Raw genomic sequence first — 15,425 nt, 5'->3', positions numbered from 1 at the left:
ATGTTAATGCGCCAGATTTTGAAATCAAAGGACAAATCCTACACATGGTCACTAATCAATGCCAATTTAGTGGTACAACAAAAGAAGATCCAAACGAACATCTTCGAACTTTTAATAGGATTTGTAATCTATTTAAAATCCAAGAAGTTGAGAATGAAACTATTTATCTTATGTTGTTCCCCTGAACTTTAAAGGGAGAAGCCAAAGATTGGTTAGAATCGTTACCTGAAGGAGCGATTGATACATGAGATGTTTTAGTTGAGAAATTTCTTAAAAGATTCTTTCCGGCATCTAAAGCCGTGAGACTTCAAGGAGAAATTGCCACGTTCATGCAAAAGCCAAATGAAACGTTATATGAGGCGTGGACAAGATTCGGAAGGATGTTGAGAGTATGTCCTCAACACGGTCTAGATACTTTTCAAATAGTGCAAATATTCTATAAAGGCGTCGACATCGCCAGACGAAAAGACATCAACACAGCAGCTGGTGGTTCCATTATGAAGAAAACCGCAAGCGAAGTGTAGTGACCCGAACTTTTCCATGTTTATATATATTAATTGAGATTGATATTTACATGATTAAATGTTTCCAACATATTAAGCAATCAAACTTGTTAAGACTTGATTAATTGAAATATGTTTCATATAGACAATTGACCACCCAAGTTGACCGGTGATTCACGAACGTTAAAACTTGTAAAAACTATATGATGACATATATATGGATATATATATAGTTAACATGATACTATGATAAGAAACATATCATTAAGTATATTAACAATGAACTACATATGTAAAAACAAGACTACTAACTTAATGATTTTTAAACGAGACATATATGTAACGATTATCGTTGTAAAGACATTTAATGTATATATATCATATTAAGAGATATTCATACATGATAATATCATGATAATATAATAATTTAAAATCTCATTTGATATTATAAACATTGGGTTAACAACATTTAACAAGATCGTTAACCTAAAGGTTTCAAAACAACACTTACATGTAACGACTAACGATGACTTAACGACTCAGTTAAAATGTATATACATGTAGTGTTTTAATATGTATTTATACACTTTTGAAAGACTTCAATACACTTATCAAAATACTTCTACTTAACAAAAATGCTTACAATTACATCCTCGTTCAGTTTCATTAACAATTCTACTCGTATGCACCCGTATTCATACTCGTACAATACACAGCTTTTAGATGTATGTACTATTGGTATATACACTCCAATGATCAGCTCTTAGCAGCCCATGTGAGTCACCTAACACATGTGGGAACCATCATTTGGCAACTAGCATGAAATATCTCATAAAATTACAAAAATATGAGTAATCATTCATGACTTATTTATATGAAAACAAAATTACATATCCTTTATATCTAATCCATACACCAACGACCAAAAACACCTACAAACACTTTCATTCTTCAATTTTCTTTATCTAATTGATCTCTCTCAAGTTCTATCTTCAAGTTCTAAGTGTTCTTCATATATTCTACAAGTTCTAGTTACATAAAATCAAGAATACTTTCAAGTTTGCTAGCTCACTTCCAATCTTGTAAGGTGATCATCCAACCTCAAGAAATCTTTGTTTCTTACAGTAGGTTATCATTCTAATACAAGGTAATAATCATATTCAAACTTTGGTTCAATTTCTATAACTATAAACTATCTTAATTCGAGTAAAAATCTTACTTGAACTTGTTTTTGTGTCATGATCCTACTTCAAGAACTTTCAAGCCATCCAAGACCCTTTGAAGCTAGATCATTTCTTGTCACTTTCAGAAGGTTTACCTACTAAACTTGAGGTAGTAATGATGTTCATAACATCATTCGATTCATATATATAAAACTATCTTATTCGAAGGTTTAAACTCGTAATCACTAGAACATAGTTTAGTTAATTCTAAACTTGTTCGCAAACAAAAGTTAATCCTTCTAACTTGACTTTCAAAATTAACTAAGCACATATTCTATATCTATATGATATGCTAACTTAATGATTTAAAACCTGAAAACACGAAAAACACCGTAAAACCGGATTTACGCCGTCGTAGTAACACCGCGGGCTGTTTTGGGTTAGTTAATTAAAAACTATGATAAACTTTGATTTAAAAGTTGTTATTCTGAGAAAATGATTTTTATTATGAACATGAAACTATATCCAAAAATTATGGTTAAACTCAAAGTGGAAGTATGTTTTCTAAAATGGTCATCTAGACGTCGTTCTTTCGACTGAAATGACTACCTTTACAAAAACGACTTGTAACTTATTTTTCTGACTATAAACCTATACTTTTTCTGTTTAGATTCATAAAATAGAGTTCAATATGAAACCATAGCAATTTGATTCACTCAAAACGGATTTAAAATGAAGAAGTTATGGGTAAAACAAGATTGGATAATTTTTCTCATTTTAGCTACATGAAAATTGGTAACAAATCTATTCCAACCATAACTTAATCAACTTGTATTGTATATTATGTAATCTTGAGATACCATAGACACGTATACAATGTTTCGACCTATCATGTCGACACATCTATATATATTTCGGAACAACCATAGACACTCTATATGTGAATGTTGGAGTTAGCTATACAGGGTTGAGGTTGATTTCAAAATATATATAGTTTGAGTTGTGATCAACATTGAGATATGTATACACTGGGTCGTGGATTGATTCAAGATAATATTTATCGATTTATTTCTGTACATCTAACTGTGGACAACTAGTTGTTGAAATGTCCCGTTCTTATTGATTAAAAACGTTCCATATTAATTGATTTCGTTGCGAGGTTTTGACCTCTATATGAGACGTTTTTCAAAGACTGCATTCATTTTAAAACAAACCATAACCTTTATTTCATCAATAAAGGTTTAAAAAGCTTTACGTAGATTATCAAATAATGATAATCTAAAATATCCTGTTTACACACGACCATTACATAATGGTTTACAATACAAATATGTTACAACAAAATAAGTTTCTTGAATGCAGTTTTTACACAATATCATACAAGCATGGACTCCAAATCTCGTCCTTATTTAAGTATGCGACAGCGGAAGCTCTTAGTATTCACCTGAGAATAAACATGCTTTAAACGTCAACAGAAATGTTGGTGAGTTATAGGTTTAACCTATATATATCAAATCGTAACAATAGACCACAAGATTTCATATTTCAATACACATCCCATACATAGAGATAAAAATCATTCATATGGTGAACACCTGGTAACCGACATTAACAAGATGCATATATAAGAATATCCCCATCATTCCGGGACACCCTTCGGATATGATATAAATTTCGAAGTACTAAAGCATCCGGTACTTTGGATGGGGTTTGTTAGGCCCAATAGATCTATCTTTAGGATTCGCGTCAATTAGGGTGTCTGTTCCCTAATTCTTAGATTACTAGACTTAATAAAAAGGGGCATATTCGATTTCGATAATTCAACCATAGAATGTAGTTTCACGTACTTGTGTCTATTTTGTAAATCATTTATAAAACCTGCATGTATTCTCATCCCAAAAATATTAGATTTTAAAAGTGGGACTATAACTCACTTTCACAGATTTTTACTTCGTCGAGAAGTAAGACTTGGCCACTGGTTGATTCACGAACCTATAACAATATATATATATATATCAAAGTATGTTCAAAATATATTTACAACACTTTTAATATATTTTGATGTTTTAAGTTTATTAAGTCAGCTGTCCTCGTTAGTAACCTACAACTAGTTGTCCACAGTTAGATGTACAGAAATAAATCGATAAATATTATCTTGAATCAATCCACGACCCAGTGTATACGTATCTCAGTATTGATCACAACTCAAACTATATATATTTTGGAATCAACCTCAACCCTGTATAGCTAACTCCAACATTCACATATAGAGTGTCTATGGTTGTTCCGAAATATATATAGATGTGTCGACATGATAGGTCGAAACATTGTATACGTGTCTATGGTATCTCAAGATTACATAATATACAATACAAGTTGATTAAGTTATGGTTGGAATAGATTTGTTACCAATTTTCACGTAGCTAAAATGAGAAAAATTATCCAATCTTGTTTTACCCATAACTTCTTCATTTTAAATCCGTTTTGAGTGAATCAAATTGCTATGGTTTCATATTGAACTCTACTTTATGAATCTAAATAGAAAAAGTATAGGTTTATAGTCGGAAAAATAAGTTACAAGTCGTTTTTGTAAAGGTATTCATTTCAGTCGAAAGAACGACGTCTAGATGACCATTTTAGAAAACATACTTCCACTTTGAGTTTAACCATAATTTTTGGATATAGTTTCATGTTCATAATAAAAATCATTTTCTCAGAATAACAACTTTTAAATCAAAGTTTATCATAGTTTTTAATTAACTAACCCAAAACAGCCCGCGGTGTTACTACGACGGCGTAAATCCGGTTTTACGGTGTTTTTCGTGTTTCCAGGTTTTAAATCATTAAGTTAGCATATCATATAGATATAGAACATGTGTTTAGTTGATTTTAAAAGTCAAGTTAGAAGGATTAACTTTTGTTTGCGAACAAGTTTAGAATTAACTAAACTATGTTCTAGTGATTACAAGTTTAAACCTTCGAATAAGATAGCTTTATATGTATGAATCGAATGATGTTATGAACATCATTACTACCTTAAGTTCCTTGGATGAACCTACTGGAAAAGAGAAAAATGGATCTAGCTTCAATGGATCCTTGGATGGCTCAAAGTTCTTGAAGCAAAATCATGACACGAAAACAAGTTCAAGTAAGATCATCACTTGAAATAAGATTGTTATAGTTATAGAAATTGAACCAAAGTTTGAATATGATTATTACCTTGTATTAGAATGATAACCTACTGTAAGAAACAAAGATTTCTTGAGGTTGGATGATCACCTTACAAGATTGGAAGTGAGCTAGCAATCTTGAAAGTATTCTTGATTTTATGAAACTAGAACTTTTGGAATTTATGAAGAACACTTAGAACTTGAAGATAGAACTTGAGAGAGATCAATTAGATGAAGAAAATTGAAGAATGAAAGTGTTTGTAGGTGTTTTTGGTCGTTGGTGTATGGATTAGATATAAAGGATATGTAATTTTGTTTTCATGTAAATAAGTCATGAATGATTACTCATATTTTTGTAATTTTATGAGATATTTCATGCTAGTTGCCAAATGATGGTTCACACATGTGTTAGGTGACTCACATGGGCTGCTAAGAGCTGATCATTGGAGTGTATATACCAATAGTACATACATCTAAAAGCTGTGTATTGTACGAGTACGAATACGGGTGCATACGAGTAGAATTGTTGATGAAACTGAACGAGGATGTAATTGTAAGCATTTTTGTTAAGTAGAAGTATTTTGATAAGTGTCTTGAAGTCTTTCAAAAGTGTATGAATACATATTAAAACACTACATGTATATACATTTTAACTGAGTCGTTAAGTCATCGTTAGTCGTTACATGTAAATGTTGTTTTGAAACCTTTAGGTTAACGATCTTGTTAAATGTTGTTAACCCAATGTTTATAATATCAAAAGAGATTTTAAATTATTATATTATCATGATATTATGATGTACGAATATCTCTTAATATGATATATATACATTAAATGTCGTTACAACGATAATCGTTACATATATGTCTCGTTTCAAAATCATTAAGTTAGTAGTCTTGTTTTTACATATGTAGTTCATTGTTAATATACTTAATGATATGTTTACATATCATAATATCATGTTAACTATATATATAACCATATATATGTCATCATATAGTTTTTACAAGTTTTAACGTTCGTGAATCACCGGTCAACTTGGGTGGTCAATTGTCTATATGAAACCTATTTCAATTAATCAAGTCTTAACAAGTTTGATTGCTTAACATGTTGGAAACATTTAATCATGTAAATATCAATCTCAATTAATATATATAAACATGGAAAAGTTCGGGTCACTACAGTACCTACCCGTTAAATAAATTTCGTCCCGAAATTTTAAGCTGTTGAAGGTGTTGACGAATCTTCTGGAAATAGATGCGGGTATTTCTTCTTCATCTGATCTTCACGCTCCCAGGTGAACTCGGGTCCTCTACGAGCATTCCATTGAACCTTAACAATTGGTATCTTGTTTTGCTTAAGTCTTTTAACCTCACGATCCATTATTTCGACGGGTTCTTCGATGAATTGAAGTTTTTCGTTGATTTGGATTTCATCTAATGGAATAGTGAGATCTTCTTTAGCAAAACATTTCTTCAAATTCGAGACGTGGAAAGTGTTATGTACAGCCGCGAGTTGTTGAGGTAACTCAAGTCGGTAAGCTACTGGTCCGACACGATCAATAATCTTGAATGGTCCAATATACCTTGGATTTAATTTCCCTCGTTTACCAAATCGAACAACGCCTTTCCAAGGTGCAACTTTAAGCATGACCATCTCTCCAATTTCAAATTCTATATCTTTTCTTTTAATGTCAGCGTAGCTCTTTTGTCAACTTTGGGCGGTTTTCAACCGTTGTTGAATTTGGATGATCTTCTCGGTAGTTTCTTGTATAATCTCCGGACCCGTAATCTGTCTATCCCCCACTTCACTCCAACAAATCGGAGACCTGCACTTTCTACCATAAAGTGCTTCAAACGGCGCCATCTCAATGCTTGAATGGTAGCTGTTGTTGTAGGAAAATTCTGCTAATGGTAGATGTCGATCCCAACTGTTTCCGAAATCAATAACACATGCTCGTAGCATGTCTTCAAGCGTTTGTATCGTCCTTTCGCTCTGCCCATCAGTTTGTGGATGATAGGCAGTACTCATGTCTAGACGAGTTCCTAATGCTTGCTGTAATGTCTGCCAGAATCTTGAAATAAATCTGCCATCCCTATCAGAGATAATAGAGATTGGTATTCCATGTCTGGAGATGACTTCCTTCATATACAGTCGTGCTAACTTCTCCATCTTGTCATCTTCTCTTATTGGCAAGAAGTGTGCTGATTTGGTGAGACGATCAACTATTACCCAAATAGTATCAAAACCACTTGCAGTCCTTGGCAATTTAGTGATGAAATCCATGGTAATGTTTTCCCATTTCCATTCCGGGATTTCAGGTTGTTGAAGTAGACCTGATGGTTTCTGATGCTCAGCTTTGACCTTAGAACACGTCAAACATTCTCCTACGTATTTAGCAACATCGGCTTTCATACCCGGCCACCAAAAATGTTTCTTGAGATCCTTGTACATCTTCCCCGTTCCAGGATGTATTGAGTATCTGGTTTTATGAGCTTCTCTAAGTACCATTTCTCTCATATCTCCAAATTTTGGTACCCAAATCCTTTCAGCCCTATACCGGGTTCCGTCTTCCCGAATATTAAGATGCTTCTCCGATCCTTTGGGTATTTCATCCTTTAAATTTCCCTCTTTTAAAACTCCTTGTTGCGCCTCCTTTATTTGAGTAGTAAGGTTATTATGAATCATTATATTCATAGATTTTACTCGAATGGGTTCTCTGTCCTTCCTGCTCAAGGCATCGGCTACCACATTTGCCTTCCCCGGGTGGTAACGAATCTCAAAGTCGTAATCATTCAACAATTCAATCCACCTACGCTGCCTCATATTCAGTTGTTTCTGATTAAATATGTGTTGAAGACTTTTGTGGTCGGTATATATAATACTTTTGACCCCATATAAGTAGTGCCTCCAAGTCTTTAATGCAAAAACAACCGCGCCTAATTCCAAATCATGCGTCGTATAATTTTGTTCGTGAATCTTCAATTGTCTAGACGCATAAGCAATCACCTTCGTTCGTTGCATTAATACACAACCGAGACCTTGCTTTGATGCGTCACAATAAATCACAAAATCATCATTCCCTTCAGGCAATGACAATATAGGTGCCGTAGTTAGCTTTTTCTTCAATAACTGAAACGCTTTCTCTTGTTCATCATTCCATTCAAATTTCTTCCCTTTATGCGTTAATGCAGTCAAGGGTTTTGCTATTCTGGAAAAGTCTTGGATGAACCTTCTGTAGTAACCAGCTAGTCCTAAAAACTGGCGTATGTGTTTCGGAGTTTTCGGGGTTTCCCACTTTTCAACAGTTTCTATCTTTGTCGGATCCACCTTAATACCTTCTTTGTTCACTATGTGACCGAGGAATTGAACTTCTTCCAACCAAAATGCACACTTTGAAAACTTAGCGTACAATTCTTCTTTCCTCAATACTTCTAACACCTTTCTCAAATGTTCACCGTGTTCTTGGTCATTCTTTGAGTAAATAAGTATGTCATCAATGAAAACAATGACAAACTTGTCAAGGTATGGTCCACACACTCGGTTCATAAGGTCCATGAACACAGCTGGTGCATTAGTTAAACCAAACGGCATGACCATAAACTCGTAATGACCGTAACGTGTTCTGAAAGCAGTCTTTGGAATATCATCTTCTTTCACCCGCATTTGATGGTACCCGGAACGTAAGTCAATCTTTGAATAAACAGACGAGCCTTGTAGTTGATCAAATAAGTCGTCGATTCTCGGTAGTGGGTAGCGGTTCTTGATGGTAAGTTTGTTCAACTCTCGGTAGTCGATACACAACCTGAATGTACCATCTTTCTTCTTAACAAACAAAACAGGAGCTCCCCACGGTGATGTGCTTGGTCGAATGAAACCACGCTCTAAAAGTTCTTGTAATTGGCTTTGCAGTTCTTTCATCTCGCTGGGTGCGAGTCTGTAAGGAGCACGAGCTATTGGTGCAGCTCCTGGTACAAGATCTATTTGAAATTCAACGGATCGATGTGGGGGTAATCCCGGTAATTCTTTCGGAAATACATCGGGAAATTCTTTTGCAATGGGAACATCATTGATGCTCTTTTCTTCAGTTTGTACTTTCTCGACGTGTGCTAGAACAGCATAGCAACCTTTTCTTATTAGTTTTTGTGCCTTCAAATTACTAATAAGATGTAGCTTCGTGTTGCCCTTTTCTCCGTACACCATTAAGGGTTTTCCTTTTTCTCGTATAATGCGAATTGCATTTTTGTAACAAACGATCTCTACTTTCACTTCTTTCAACCAGTCCATACCGATTATCACATCAAAACTCCCTAACTCTACTGGTATCAAATCAATCTTAAATGTTTCGCTAACCAGTTTAATTTCTCGATTCCGACATATATTATCTGCTGAAATTAATTTACCATTTGCTAATTCGAGTAAAAATTTACTATCCAAAGGCGTCAATGGACAACTTAATTTAGCACAAAAATCTCTACTCATATAGCTTCTATCCGCACCCGAATCAAATAAAACGTAAGCAGATTTATTGTCAATAAGAAACGTACCCGTAACAAGCTCCGGGTCTTCTTGTGCCTCTGCCGCATTAATATTGAAAACTCTTCCGCGGCCTTGTCCATTCGTGTTCTCCTGGTTCGGGCAATTTCTAATAATGTGGCCTGGTTTTCCACATTTATAACAAACTACATTGGCATAACTTGCTCCGACACTACTTGCTCCGCCATTACTCGTTCCAACACCATTTGTTCCTTTCGTTCTATTAACCCCTGGTCCGTAGACCTCACACTTCGCCGCGCTATGACCATTTCTTTTACACTTGTTGCAAAATTTGGTGCAGAACCCCGAGTGATTCTTTTCACACCTTTGGCATAGCTGCTTCTGATTGTTGTTGTTGTTGCGGTTATTATTGTTGTTGGGATGATTGTTGTAGTTGCTGCTGTTGTTGTTGTTGTTGTTGTTGTTGTTGTTGTTGTTGTTGTTGTTGTTGGGCCGTTTGTTGTAGTTGCGATTGATGTTGCGATTGTTGGGATAATTGTTGCGATTATTGTTGTAATTGCTGTTGTTGTTGTATTGGTGATTCTTATCACCGTTTTCCTCCCACTTTCTTTTGACTTGCTTCACATTGGCCTCTTCAGCAGTCTGTTCTTTAATTCTTTCTTCAATCTGGTTCACTAGTTTGTGAGCCATTCTACATGCCTGTTGTATGGAGGCGGGCTCGTGTGAACTTATATCTTCTTGGATTCTTTCCGGTAATCCTTTCACAAACGCGTCGATCTTCTCTTCCTCATCTTCGAACGCTCCCGGACACAATAGGCACAATTCTGTGAATCGTCTTTCATACGTGGTAATATCAAATCCTTGGGTTCGTAACCCTCTAAGTTCTGTCTTGAGCTTATTGACCTCGGTTCTGGGACGGTACTTCTCGTTCATCAAGTGCTTGAATGCTGACCACGGTAGTGCGTACGCATCGTCTTGTCCCACCTGCTCTAGATAGGTATTCCACCATGTTAACGCAGAACCTGTGAAGGTATGCGTAGCATACTTCACTTTGTCCTCTTCAGTACACTTACTTATGGAAAACACCGATTCGACCTTCTCGGTCCACCGTTTCAATCCGATCGGTCCTTCGGTTCCATCAAATTCCAAAGGTTTGCAGGCAGTGAATTCTTTGTAGGTGCATCCTACACGATTTCCTGTACTGCTAGATCCAAGGTTATTGTTGGTATGTAGCGCAGCCTGTACTACGGCTATGTTTGAAGCTAGAAAAGTACGGAATTCCTCTTCATTCATATTCACGGTGTGTCGAGTAGTCGGTGCCATTTCCTTCAAAATAGTCAAATGGAACAAGTTAATCATACAGAATATTAAGATTAGTTAATAGTATTTCGTAGCATAATATGAACTCATTTATAAAAGCTTTTTCTTCATATTAGCGTTTTATAAGTTTAAATTCGGGTAGTACCTACCCGTTAAGTTCATACTTAGTAGCTAATATACAATTCAACTACTACAATTCTATATGAAAAACTGATTATAATAATATTTCGCGTTCAAACTTTTATACAATATTTTACAAACTTACAATACCGCTTATTTTACATAAAGCATGAAATATAGCACACAATAACTTTGATACAAGATAGTTGTGAAGATAATTCTAGCTAGTACACAAGTCGTTCAGCAAAGGCAATAAAGACACGTAATTCATACGTCCAGAAACAAGTCATGCATTCTGGTTTTACTAGGACTACTTCCCATCCTTGGTCTTGTGCAACATAACCGTTATGGCCATTGATAAGACAGCGTGTTGTAACGTCGTCAAAGGGACGAGGGTTACGTAATGTCCAACAGTCCCGTAATAATCTAAAAACCTCATTTCTTACCCCAATTACCGACTCCGTCACTTGTGGAAACGTTTTGTTTAATAGTTGTAGCCCGATGTTCTTGTTCTCACTTTGGTGAGAAGCGAACATTACTAATCCGTAAGCATAACATGCTTCTTTATGTTGCATGTTAGCCGCTTTTTCTAAATCACGAAGTCCAATATTCGGATATATTGAGTCAAAATAATTTCTTAACCCGTTGCGTAAAATAGCATTTGGGTTCCCCGCAATATATGCGTCAAAGTAAACACATCGTAACTTATGGGTTTCCCAATGTGATATCCCCCATCTTTCAAACGAAAGTCTCTTATAAACCAAGACATTCTTGGAACGTTCTTCGAATGTCTTACAAACTAATCTCGCCTTAAATAGTTGTGCCGAGGAATTCTGGCCGACTCTAGACAAGATTTCATCAATCATGTCTCCGGGTAGGTCTCTTAAAATATTGGGCTGTCTATCCATTTTGTGTTTTTAAACTGTAAAATAGACAAGAGTTAGATTCATAAAAAAATACTTATTAATACAAGCAATTTTTACATATATCATAAAGCATAAGAACACTATATTACATATATTACACCACACGAATACAACTATCTTATTCCGACTCGGTCGTTTCTTCTTCTTCGGTTTTGGTTCGTTTTGCCAAGTTTCTAGGGATATATGATGTTCCCCTAATACGAGCCGTCGTTGTCCACATTGGTTTAGAAAAACCTGGTGGTTTAGAGGTTCCCGGGTCATTGTTACAACTTAAGAACTTCGGGGGTTGACGATACATATAAAGTTCATCGGGGTTGGAATTAGATTTCTCTATTTTTATGCCCTTTCCCTTATTATTTTCTTTTACCTTTTTAAATTCAGTTGGGGTAATTTCTATAACATCATTGGAATTCTCGTCGGAATCCGATTCATCAGAGAATTGGTAATCCTCCCAATATTTTGCTTCCTTGGCGGAAACACCATTGACCATAATTAACCTTGGTCGGTTGGTTGAGGATTCTCTTTTACTTAACCGTTTTATTATTTCCCCCACCGGTTCCGATTCTTCTTCCGGTTCCGATTCTTCGTCCGGTTCCGATTCTTCTTCCGGTTCCGACTCTTCTTCCGGTTCCTCTTCGGGAACTTGTGAATCAGTCCACGAATAATTCCAATTTACATTTGACTCTTCATTATTATTAGGTGAGTCAATGGGACTTGTTCTAGAGGTAGACATCTATCACATAATATCAAACACGTTAAGAGATTAATATATCACATAATATTCATATGTTAAAAATATATAGTTTCCAACAAAAATGTTAAGCAATCATTTTTAAAGAAAACACGGTCGAAGTCCAGAATCACTAATGCATCCTAACAAACTCGATAAGACACACTAATGCAATTTTTCTGGTTCTCTAAGACCAACGCTCGGATACCAACTGAAATGTCCCGTTCTTATTGATTAAAAACGTTCCATATTAATTGATTTCGTTGCGAGGTTTTGACCTCTATATGAGACGTTTTTCAAAGACTGCATTCATTTTAAAACAAACCATAACCTTTATTTCATCAATAAAGGTTTAAAAAGCTTTACGTAGATTATCAAATAATGATAATCTAAAATATCCTGTTTACACACGACCATTACATAATGGTTTACAATACAAATATGTTACAACAAAATAAGTTTCTTGAATGCAGTTTTTACACAATATCATACAAGCATGGACTCCAAATCTCGTCCTTATTTAAGTATGCGACAGCGGAAGCTCTTAGTATTCACCTGAGAATAAACATGCTTTAAACGTCAACAGAAATGTTGGTGAGTTATAGGTTTAACCTATATATATCAAATCGTAACAATAGACCACAAGATTTCATATTTCAATACACATCCCATACATAGAGATAAAAATCATTCATATGGTGAACACCTGGTAACCGACATTAACAAGATGCATATATAAGAATATCCCCATCATTCCGGGACACCCTTCGGATATGATATAAATTTCGAAGTACTAAAGCATCCGGTACTTTGGATGGGGTTTGTTAGGCCCAATAGATCTATCTTTAGGATTCGCGTCAATTAGGGTGTCTGTTCCCTAATTCTTAGATTACTAGACTTAATAAAAAGGGGCATATTCGATTTCGATAATTCAACCATAGAATGTAGTTTCACGTACTTCTGTCTATTTTGTAAATCATTTATAAAACCTGCATGTATTCTCATCCCAAAAATATTAGATTTTAAAAGTGGGACTATAACTCACTTTCACAGATTTTTACTTCGTCGGGAAGTAAGACTTGGCCACTGGTTGATTCACGAACCTATAACAATATATATATATATATCAAAGTATGTTCAAAATATATTTACAACACTTTTAATATATTTTGATGTTTTAAGTTTATTAAGTCAGCTGTCCTCGTTAGTAACCTACAACTAGTTGTCCACAGTTAGATGTACAGAAATAAATCGATAAATATTATCTTGAATCAATCCACGACCCAGTGTATACGTATCTCAGTATTGATCACAACTCAAACTATATATATTTTGGAATCAACCTCAACCCTGTATAGCTAACTCCAACATTCACATATAGAGTGTCTATGGTTGTTACGAAATATATATAGATGTGTCGACATGATAGGTCGAAACATTGTATACGTGTCTATGGTATCTCAAGATTACATAATATACAATACAAGTTGATTAAGTTATGGTTGGAATAGATTTGTTACCAATTTTCACGTAGCTAAAATGAGAAAAATTATCCAATCTTGTTTTACCCATAACTTCTTCATTTTAAATCCGTTTTGAGTGAATCAAATTGCTATGGTTTCATATTGAACTCTACTTTATGAATCTAAATAGAAAAAGTATAGGTTTATAGTCGGAAAAATAAGTTACAAGTCGTTTTTGTAAAGGTAGTCATTTCAGTCGAAAGAACGACGTCTAGATGACCATTTTAGAAAACATACTTCCACTTTGAGTTTAACCATAATTTTTGGATATAGTTTCATGTTCATAATAAAAATCATTTTTCTCAGAATAACAACTTTTAAATCAAAGTTTATCATAGTTTTTAATTAACTAACCCAAAACAGCCCGCGGTGTTACTACGACGGCGTAAATCCGGTTTTACGGTGTTTTTCGTGTTTCCAGGTTTTAAATCATTAAGTTAGCATATCATATAGATATAGAACATGTGTTTAGTTGATTTTAAAAGTCAAGTTAGAAGGATTAACTTTTGTTTGCGAACAAGTTTAGAATTAACTAAACTATGTTCTAGTGATTACAAGTTTAAACCTTCGAATAAGATAGCTTTATATGTATGAATCGAATGATGTTATGAACATCATTACTACCTTAGGTTCCTTGGATGAACCTACTGGAAAAGAGAAAAATGGATCTAGCTTCAATGGATCCTTGGATGGCTCAAAGTTCTTGAAGCAAAATCATGACACGAAAACAAGTTCAAGTAAGATCATCACTTGAAATAAGATTGTTATAGTTATAGAAATTGAACCAAAGTTTGAATATGATTATTACCTTGTATTAGAATGATAACCTACTGTAAGAAACAAAGATTTCTTGAGGTTGGATGATCACCTTACAAGATTGGAAGTGAGCTAGCAATCTTGAAAGTATTCTTGATTTTATGAAACTAGAACTTTTGGAATTTATGAAGAACACTTAGAACTTGAAGATAGAACTTGAGAGAGATCAATTAGATGAAGAAAATTGAAGAATGAAAGTGTTTGTAGGTGTTTTTGGTCGTTGGTGTATGGATTAGATATAAAGGATATGTAATTTTGTTTTCATGTAAATAAGTCATGAATGATTACTCATATTTTTGTAATTTTATGAGATATTTCATGCTAGTTGCCAAATGATGGTTCACACATGTGTTAGGTGACTCACATGGGCTGCTAAGAGCTGATCATTGGAGTGTATATACCAATAGTACATACATCTAAAAGATGTGTATTGTACGAGTACGAATACGGGTGCATACGAGTAGAATTGTTGATGAAACTGAACGAGGATGTAATTGTAAGCATTTTTGTTAAGTAGAAGTATTTTGATAAGTGTCTTGAAGTCTTTCAAAAGTGTATGAATACATATTAAAACACTACATGTATATACATTTTAACTGAGTCGTTAAGTCATCGTTAGTCGTTACATGTAAATGTTGTTTTGAAACCTTTAGGTTAAC

At 34.5% G+C, this 15,425-nt stretch overlaps 1 non-coding gene across 1 annotated transcript; it reads right to left on the bottom strand.

The window, feature by feature from the left end:
- Positions 1–302: 302 nt before the first annotated feature.
- LOC139865166 (small nucleolar RNA R71) lies at positions 303–409 on the bottom strand. The gene has a single exon (XR_011764689.1). It is a non-coding gene; the product is annotated as a small nucleolar RNA R71 (small nucleolar RNA).
- Positions 410–15,425: the final 15,016 nt, after the last annotated feature.

This window comes from Rutidosis leptorrhynchoides, chromosome 8, assembly GCF_046630445.1.
Source record: "Rutidosis leptorrhynchoides isolate AG116_Rl617_1_P2 chromosome 8, CSIRO_AGI_Rlap_v1, whole genome shotgun sequence".
Taxonomy (NCBI): domain Eukaryota; kingdom Viridiplantae; phylum Streptophyta; class Magnoliopsida; order Asterales; family Asteraceae; genus Rutidosis; species Rutidosis leptorrhynchoides.
Note: the sequence above shows the minus strand (reverse complement) of the source record. Positions and strands in the feature narration are given on the sequence as shown.